At 39.9% G+C, this 9,817-nt stretch overlaps 1 long non-coding RNA gene across 1 annotated transcript; it reads left to right on the top strand.

Moving 5' to 3' along the window:
* The first annotated feature begins 2,868 nt into the window (after positions 1–2,868).
* Positions 2,869–5,699, top strand: LOC133788988 (uncharacterized). The gene is made up of 3 exons (XR_009873522.1): positions 2,869–3,277; positions 4,222–4,285; positions 5,443–5,699. It is a non-coding gene; the product is annotated as an uncharacterized LOC133788988 (long non-coding RNA).
* Positions 5,700–9,817: the final 4,118 nt, after the last annotated feature.

The raw sequence follows: 9,817 nt of genomic DNA, 5'->3' as shown, positions 1-9,817 counted from the left end.
TGAGTGAGAGGGTATCGGGTTGGGTTATTTCTTAAATAGAAGAAAAAACGTAAAAAACACTGCACCACTGCAGAAACACTACGCATGCATAGGCGTGTTCCCCCAGCATCACTGCACAACTGCACCCCTATACGTACGCACCTTTGTTTTGAGCGTCCACTACACTACGTACAATGCCCCCTATGTTTACGTACCTTTGTTTTGAGCATCCCATACACTACGTACAATGCATCCCTATGCGTACGTATTTTTGTTTTGAGCGTCCACTACACTACGTACAATGCACCCTATGCGTATGTACCTTTGCTTTGAGCGTCCACTACACTACGTACAATGCACCCTATGCGCACATACCTTTGCTTTGAGCATCCACTACACAACGTACAATGCACAATGCACCCCTATGCGTACGTACTTTTGTTTTGAGCGTCCACTACACTACGTACAATGCACCCTATGCGTACGTGCCTTTGTTTTGAACGTCCACTACACTACGTACGTACACTGCACCTAGTCCTAAGCATGCGTTCATGTCTTTTCCTCCATAATATATATATAATAGTTTTGTGCATGCATGTATGTATATATTATATATAAATGAACATAAATCTACCTACGATTATTGTTGGATTTTTTGTTGGTTGGTTGTTGGACTTTTGGATGATAATTTTCTTGGTTGGTGGTTTGATGGTGGTGGTGGTGGTTGGGTTATTTGTGTTGCGGAGGTGGTATCACGCCTGGTGGTGGAGCGCACTAGGGGCTCACAGATTTGGCTTGGGTGCGCCTGGGCTTGGTTTAGGCTGTGCAATTGGTATGGGTCTTTTGGGCTTGGCTCGATTTATGGTGACGAGAAGAGTGGCGCTGAAAGAATCGCGCCTGGGTTCTTCGAATCGTGGAACGAGGTCGGAGGTTCGGCCTATGGTTGCGTAACAGGCCTGGGGTCTTGGGGATGGAGATGGTGGTTTTCGCTGATGGTGGTGATTGGGGAAGGATGATGGTGGTTGTGGGTAGTGGCAGCTAAGGCTGGGGATGTAAGAGACAAGAAGGAGGGTGAGTGAGAGGGTATCGGGTTGGGGTAATTCTTAAACACAAAAACAAATGTAACAAAACACTACACCACTACAGAAATACTACGCATACATAAGCGTGTTCCACCAGCATCACTGCACCACTGTACCCCTATAAGTACATAAAATTGTTTTGAGCATCCACTACACTACGTACAATGCACCCTTATGCATACGTACATTTGTTTTGAGCATCCAGTACACTACGTACAATGCACCCCTATGCGTACGTATTTTTGTTTTATGCGTCCACTACACTACGTACAATGCACCCCTATGTGTACATACCTTTATTTTGAGCGTCCATTACACTTTGTACAATGCACAATGCACCCCTATGCGTACGTACTTTTGTTTTGAGCGTCCACTACAATACGTACAATGCACCCTATGCTTACCTATTTTTGTTTTGAACGTCCACTACACTACGTACGTACACTGCACCTAGTCTGAGGCATGCGTTCATGTCTTTTCATCCTTAATATATATATAAAATAATTTTGTACATGCATGTATGTATATATTATATATAACTGAAAATAAATCTACCTATGATTGTTGTTGGACTTTTGGTTGGTTGGTTGTTGGACTTTTGGATGATATTTTTCTTGGTTGATGGTTTGATGGTGGTGGTGGTGGTGGTTGGGTTATTTGTGTTGCGGAGGTGGTATCGCACCTGGTGGTGGAGTGCACTAGGGCTCACAAATTTGGCTTGGGTGCGCCTGGGCTCAGTTTAGGCTGTGTAACAGGTATGGGTCTTTTGGGCTTGGCTCGATTTAGGGTGACTGGAAGAGTGGCTCTGAAAGAATCGCGCTTAGGTTCTTCGAATCGTGGAGCGAGTTTGGAGGTTCGGCCTGGGGTTGCGTAACATGCCTGGGGTCTTGGGGATGGAGATGGTGGTTTTCGCAGATGGTGGTGATGGGGGAGAACCTCTGAACTCGCTCCACGATTCGAAGAACCAGGCGCAATTCTTTCAAAGCAACTCTTTGAGTCACCCTAAATCGAGCCAAGCCCAAAAGACCCATACCTGTTGCACAGCCTAAACTAAGCCCAAGCGCACCCAAGCCAAATCTTAGAGCCCCTAGTGCGCTCCACTACCAGGCGCGATTCCACCTCCACAACACAAATAACACAACAGCCACCACCACCACCAAACCATCAACCAAGAAAAATATCATCCAAAAGTCCAACAACCAACCAGACAAAAGTCCAACAACAATCACAGGTAGATTTATTTTCATTTAAATATAATATATACATACATGTACGCATAAAACTATTTTATATATATATATATATTAAGGAGGAAAAGACATGAACACATGCTTAGGACTAGGTGCAGTGTACGTACGTAGTGTAGTGGACGTTCAAAACAAACGTAGGTACACATAGGGTGCATTGTACGTAGCGTAGTGTGTAATATCCAACATTTTTATTATAAATCAGAGTTTTAATATATAAAATGTACAAGTTTACAAATTTAAGAAATAGTAATGGAAAAATAGTGTTTAAAATATGATTTTATGTTTTAATGAGATTAAAGAGAGAGAAACTTGAGTAGTCAAGTATTGGACCCAAATGTTATATAATTTTAATTGGGGATTTTTATAAAATTAAGAAAGTTTTGCTAAAGGGCTTATTTGAAAAGAATTTTAATATTTTGGGTCCAAGTGTAATTTTAAAAATAATTTAAAAAAAAAAAAAGAAAGAAAAGGCTTCAGCCTTTCTTTTTTTTACCCGAGTCTCTCTCTCTCTCCTCAGAAAACCTCTCTCTCTCTCTCTCTCTCCTCTGCGTATTACTGTTGCCGACGACGCAGGAGTACTTTCCGGCCACCACTTTTAGCCACGCGCCGGACCGTTGGATTCAGAGGCCTCCGAACTATCGACCCACGCGGGAATCTAGAGCTCACTCACCGATTAAACGCCTCAACCACTCGATTTAAGTTCGGCCACCCCGCGACTTCAAAGTTGCGATTCGGCCACCTCGGGCATCCGTTTGCCGATCCTTCACCACCATCGTGCTCCTCGTGTTGTGGGCTTCAAAACCCAATAACTTGTTCCTACATCTACCATAGTTGGGTGGTGGGCCCACCACGAGCCACCGCGATCCACCGTAGACCGACGGTCGAAACTTAGTGTTCGAGGTTCCGAAGTACGTTTTGAGTCTCAGAAAATCATCGTTTGACTTATTGTGGAACCCGATCATTTTGGTATAATTTCTTTAACCTATATATTGTGATTTAATTGTGATTGATTAGAGTAATTATTATTATGTGTATTTATAGTATATAATTATATATTATTGATATATGGAATATTTTCTGTAATTTACTGGCTGTCTGGGATTATATATATTTTTGATACAGGTTTTGATTTTGGAATTGTCCACTTTATAGCCGTTGTGCTGTCCAATTTTCTAGAAAATATTATATATTAAATCAAGTATAAAAATACATATTTAATTGATTTTATATTAATATGGAAATTATTATGATTAAGTAATTTTAATTATTATTGTTATTATTTTGTTAAGTAAATCAAGAATACAGATTCATATATATATATATATATGAAAAGTATGATTTATAGTAAACCTATTATCTAACCATTATTATTGTATATTAATATTTTATTAATATTTGAATATTAAAATAATATCAAATATTGGTTTCTTACAGTTATTGATATTTGTAAGACCAGTGAAGTTTGAAGAAAGTATATTTATTATATCACTGGAATTGATATTATGACTAATTAATAATAATATAAATATTTATATTTATATTATTATCATTATATTGATTATTACAACTTTATGTTAAAAATATGATTTCTTTTATAAAATGACTATTTGAATATATACATCCATATACGTATTGCTATTGAAGTATTTTGTTATTAATATCGAAATAAGTTTAATTATAGACGAAAATTATTATTTTTGTTGGGATTATTATTATTATTATTATTATCATAAGGGTACATTATCTTATGAGCAAGGTTTAAAGCATGGTTTTATATGAAGAGTTATTTGTATTACGTTGATAATAATTATTATTATCATTCATATAGTTTTTGGTATTATTAATATACACTATCAATAGTGTATATTTATGATTTTGATAGAATTTAATAAATGATGTGCCTTGAATAGGATTTGTATGGATTTGATTGATTGACTCTTGGTGAGGAATTTTAAAATAAGCTAAGGACCTAAGGTAAGTAAATCTCACCTTTTGTGCTTAAGTGTAAAATGCATGACTACATTGATTGTGTACATCTGATGAGTTAAGTATGGTATGATGCATATGATAAGTATGTGAAGAATGGTTATATGAATATCATGATAGTGTTGTGTGATATGAATTTGATGAATTTCGTGACATGTGAAAGACGTCTTACTTGGTTAAGATTGATATGAATTATGTGCAAGTATGTGTTCTTATGTTGATGAATATGTGGATTACTGTTATGTTCATGATTTTGTTGTATGTTATGATATATGAAGCGTTTAAGTTTTTAGGCTGGAAACCTTAGACCTGAGCCATAGCTCTACGTTAAGGTATAACAACGCCACCAACCCAACGCTTCATGTATTATGACTAAAGATGTTTTGAGTTATATGAGATGTGATACAATGCCTTGATTGAATACCATCAACATGAATCATGAACATGAACATTGGCATTTCAGCATCAGCATGTATGCATGGCATGTACAGTTATGTGATACATTATTATGTGATATAAGACCATGCATATGAATATGAGAAAAGTTATGAAATGCCTTGAAAAGTCTTATGTAAAGTTAAACATTTTAATGACACAAGGCTTAAGCAAAGTGATAATAAGATGTTTAAAAAGGGGTGCCACTGTTTTGATGAAGCAATCAAGTAAGTTCAGTAAAGAAGACGGAAGTCTATAAGACTTATAGTGGCTGCCCACTAGTGTGGGCTAGGTCAGAGTTGACCATTCAGATATGTTTGCCATGTTTCCGTCTTTCTCCTCCATATGTGTAATAAGTATGGCAGCTATGGCAACGATGAAATGAGTGTTATGATGAGCCTAGCTGAGATGATGGCTAGCCGGAGGAGAACCCATGGGATTCTATATGATATGTGTAACAAGCCCTGCAGGCATTGGCTGAATCAAACAGTGTGCACAAGTGATATTGGGCCCATAAAAATGTGAAACTAAAAGAAAGAGCATAAAAGTAAAGTTTGAAAGTGCATGAGCAATAAATGAAATGCATAAGTATATAAGTCAGCATATTAGTATATGTGCACTACAAACTCACGACATTCATGTGTATGTGTATGCATGAGATTTGCTTACTGAGCGTTAGCTCATTATGTTATTTTCCAACATTTTTCCAGGTGTGGCTTTAGCTATTGAGCAACTTGTGGAGCACGGACTCAGTAGCAATGCAATAATGGTTTAGAGTTTTCATATGGCTGCCTTAAATTTAAAGTATTCATACGTGTAATAATTTCTTCTAATAAGTTTATATAAAAGTTTTAAATTTTTCTGTATTTCTTCGTATCAATTTATTTAATTCTTTTGGTCAAGTGCCTTACATACTCGTAAACCCTAGAATTACGAGTATGTGGCAGACGTACCCTACCTTAGGGACGTTACATAGTGAACGCTCAAAACAATAGTACGTACGCATAGGGGTGCATTGTACATTGTACGTAGTGTAGTAGACGCTCAAAATAAATGTACGTACGCATAGGGGTGCATTTTACGTAGAGTAGTAGACACTCAAAATAAAGGTATGTTAACATAGGAGTGCATTGTACGTAGTGTGGTGGACGCTCAAAATAAAGATACATAAGCATAGGGGTGCATTGTACGTAGTGTAGTGGACGCTCAAAACAAAGGTACGTACGCATAGGGGTGCATTGTACGTAGTGTACTGGACGCTCAAAACAAATGTATGTACGTATAGGGGTGCAGTGATGCTGGTGGAACACGCCTATGCAAGTGTAGTGTTTCTGCAGTGGTGCAGTGTTTTGTTACGTTTGTTCTTGTGTTTAAGAAATACCCCAACCCGATACCCTCTCACTCACCCTCCTTCTTGTCTCTTACATCCCCAGCCCTAGCTGCCACTACCCATAACCACCATCATCCTTCCCCCATCACCACCATCAGGGAAAACCACCATCTCCATCCCTAAGACCCCAGGCCTGTTACGCATCCCCAAGCCGAACCTCCAACCTCGCACCACGATTTGAAGAACCTAAGCGCGATTCTTTCAGCGCCACTCTTCCCATCACCCTAAATCGAGCCAAGTGTAGTAGACACTCAAAACAAAAGTACGTACGTATAGGGGTGCATTGTGCATTGTACGTAGTGTGGTGGACGCTCAAAATAAAGGTACGTACGCATAGGGTGCATTATACGTAGTGTAGTGGACGCTCAAAACAAAGGTACGTACGCATAGGTATGCATTGTACGTAGTGTAGTGGAGGCTCAAAACAAAGGTACGTACACATAGGGTGCATTGTACGTAGTGTAGTGGACGCTCAAAACAAAGGTGCGTACGTATGGGGAGCAATGGTGCAGTGATGCTGGTGGAACACGCCTATGCATGCGTAGTGTTTCTGCAGTGGTGCAGTGTTTTGTTACGTTTGTTCTTGTGTTTAAGAAATACCCCAACCCGATACCCTCTCACTCACCCTCCTTCTTTTCTCTTGCATTCCCAGCCCTAGCTGCCACTACACATAACCACCATCATCCTTCCCCCATCACCACCATCAGCGAAAACCACCATCTCCATCCCCAAGACCCCAGGTCTGTTACGCAACCCCAGGCCGAACCTCCAAATTCGCTCCACGATTGAAGAACCTAGGCGCGATTCTTTCAGAGCCACTCTTCCAATCACCCTAAATAGAGCCAAGCCCAAAACACCCATACATGTTGCACAACCTAAACCGAGCCCAGGCACACCCAAGCCAAATCTGAAAGCCCCTAGTGCGCTCCACCACTAGGCGCAATTCCACCTCCGCAACACAAACAACCTAACCACCACCACCAAACCATCAACCAAGAAAAATATCATCCAAAAGTCCAACAACCAACCAACCAAAAGTCCAACAACAATCTTCGGTAGATTTATTTTCATTTATATATAATATATACATACATGCATGCATAAAACTATTATATATATATATTAAGGAGGAAAAGACATGAATGTATGCTTAGGACTAGGTACAGTGTACGTACGTAGTGTAGTGGACGCTCAAAACAAAGGTGAGTACGCATAGGGTTCATTGTACGTAGTTTAGTGGATGCTCAAAACAAAAGTACGTACACATAGATGTGCATTGTGCATTGTACGTAGTGTAGTGGACGCTCAAAGCAAAGGTACGTAAGTATAGGGGTTTATTGTACGTAGTGTAGTGGACGCTCAAAACAAAGGTACAAACGCATAGGGGTGCATTGTACGTAATGTAGTGGATGCTCAAAACAAATGTATGTACGTATAGGGGTGCAATGGTGCAGTGATGCTGGTGGAAAACGCCTATGCATGCGTGTTTCTGCAGTGGTGCAATGTTTTGTTACGTTTGTTCTTGTGTTTAAGAAATACCCTCTCACTCACCCTCCTTCCTATCTCTTACATCCCTAGCCCAAGCTGCCACTACCCATAACCACCATCATCCTTCCCTCATCACCACCATCAGTGAAAATCACCATCTCCATCCCCAAGACCCCAGGCCTGTTACACAACCCCAAGCCGAACCTCCGACCTCGCTGCACGATTCGAAGAACCCAGGCACGATTCTTTCAGCGCCACTCTTCCCGTCACCCTAAATCGAGCCAAGCCCAAAATACTCATACCTGTTTCACAGCCTAAACCGAGCCTAGGCACACCCAAGCCAAATCTGAGAAGAACTAGTGCGCTCCACCACCAGGCGCGATTCCACCTCCGCAACAAAAATAACCCAACCTCCACCACCACCAACAAACCATCAACCAAGAAGAATATCATCCAAAAGTCCAACAACCAACCAACCAAAAGTCCAACAACAATCGTAGGTTGATTTATTTTCATTTATATATAATATATACATACATGCATGCATAAATCTATTTTATATATATATATTTAGGAGGAAAAGACATGAACGCATGCTTAGGACTAGGTGCAGTGTACGTACGTAGGGTAGTGGACGTTCAAAACAAAAGTTCGTACGCATAGGGTGCATTGTACGTAGTGTAGTGGACGCTCAAAACAAAAGTACGTACGCATAGGGGTGCATTGTGCATTGTACATAGTGTAGTGGATGCTCAAAACAAAGGTACGTTTGTATAGGAGTGCATTGTACGTAGTTTAGTGGATGCTCAAAACAAAGATACGTACGCATAGGGATGCATTGTACGTAGTGTAGTGGACGCTCAAAGCAAAGGTACGTACACATAGGGTGCATTGTACGTAGTGTACTGGACGCTCAAAACAAAGGTACGTACGTATGGGGTGCAGTGATGTTGGTGGAACATGTCTATGCATGCATAGTGTTTCAGCACTGGTGCAGTGTTTTGTTACGTTTATTCTTTTGTTTAATAAATACCCCAACTTGATACCCTCTCACTCACCCTCCTTCTTATCTCTTGCATCCCCAGCCCTAACTGCCACTACCCATAACCACCATCATCCTTCCCCCATCACCACCATCAGGGAAAACCACTATCTCCATCCCCAAGACCCCAGGCCTGTTACGCAACCCCAGGCCGAACCTCCAACCTCGCACCACTATTCGAAGAACCTAGGCGCGATTCTTTCAGCGCCACTCTTCCCATCACCCGAAATCGAGCCAAGCCCAAAAGTACCATACCTGTTGCACAGCCTAAACTGAGCCCACGCGCAAGCAAGGCAAATCTAAGAGCCCCTAGTGTGCTCCACCACCAAGCGCGATTACACCTGCGCAACACAAATAACACAACCAACACCACCACCAAACCATCAACCAAGAAAAATATCATCCAAAAGTCAAACAACCAACCAACCAAAAGTCCAACAACAATCGTAGGTTGATTTATTTTCATTTATATATAATATATACATACATGCATGCACAAAACTATTATGTATATATATATTAAGGAGGAAAATACATGAACGCATGCTTAGGACTAGGTGTAGTGTACGTACGTAGTGTAGTGGACGTTCAAAACAAAGGCACGTATGCATAGCGTGCATTGAACGTAGTGTAGTGGACGCTCAAAACAAAAGTACGTACGCATAGGGGTGCATTGTGCATTGTATGTAGTGTATTGGACGCTCAAAGCAAAGGTACGTACGCATAGGGTGCATTGTACGTAATGTAGTGGACGCTCAAAACAAAGGTACGTACGCATAAGGATGCATTGTACGTAGTGTAGTGGACGCTCAAAGTAAGCCAATCAGTAGTAACTTAATCAATAACCAATAACCAATATCATCAGTGAGGAATATAAAATTTTGTGTTAACATGAATATAATTATTGAATTTATAAGAGGTACATATTACAAAACACAGAAAAATAAACACAACTTTGAAGGAAATAGACATAGATAATGTAACCGTGTATAATTAATAAAAAAAGAGGAAATTACATCTTATAGGGCATTTTTAGTAGAGTTTGCAAAAATATAGCTTTTTAAAAAAAAAAATTAATCTATGGCTTTTTTAAAAGAATTCTCACTTTTATGGGTTTAGTTTCTCATATTTTTGCATAAAAGTTTGTTTATGTCATATTTTTACT

The sequence above is a fragment of the Humulus lupulus genome, chromosome 1 (assembly GCF_963169125.1).
Source record: "Humulus lupulus chromosome 1, drHumLupu1.1, whole genome shotgun sequence".
NCBI lineage: Eukaryota > Viridiplantae > Streptophyta > Magnoliopsida > Rosales > Cannabaceae > Humulus > Humulus lupulus.
Note: the sequence above shows the minus strand (reverse complement) of the source record. Positions and strands in the feature narration are given on the sequence as shown.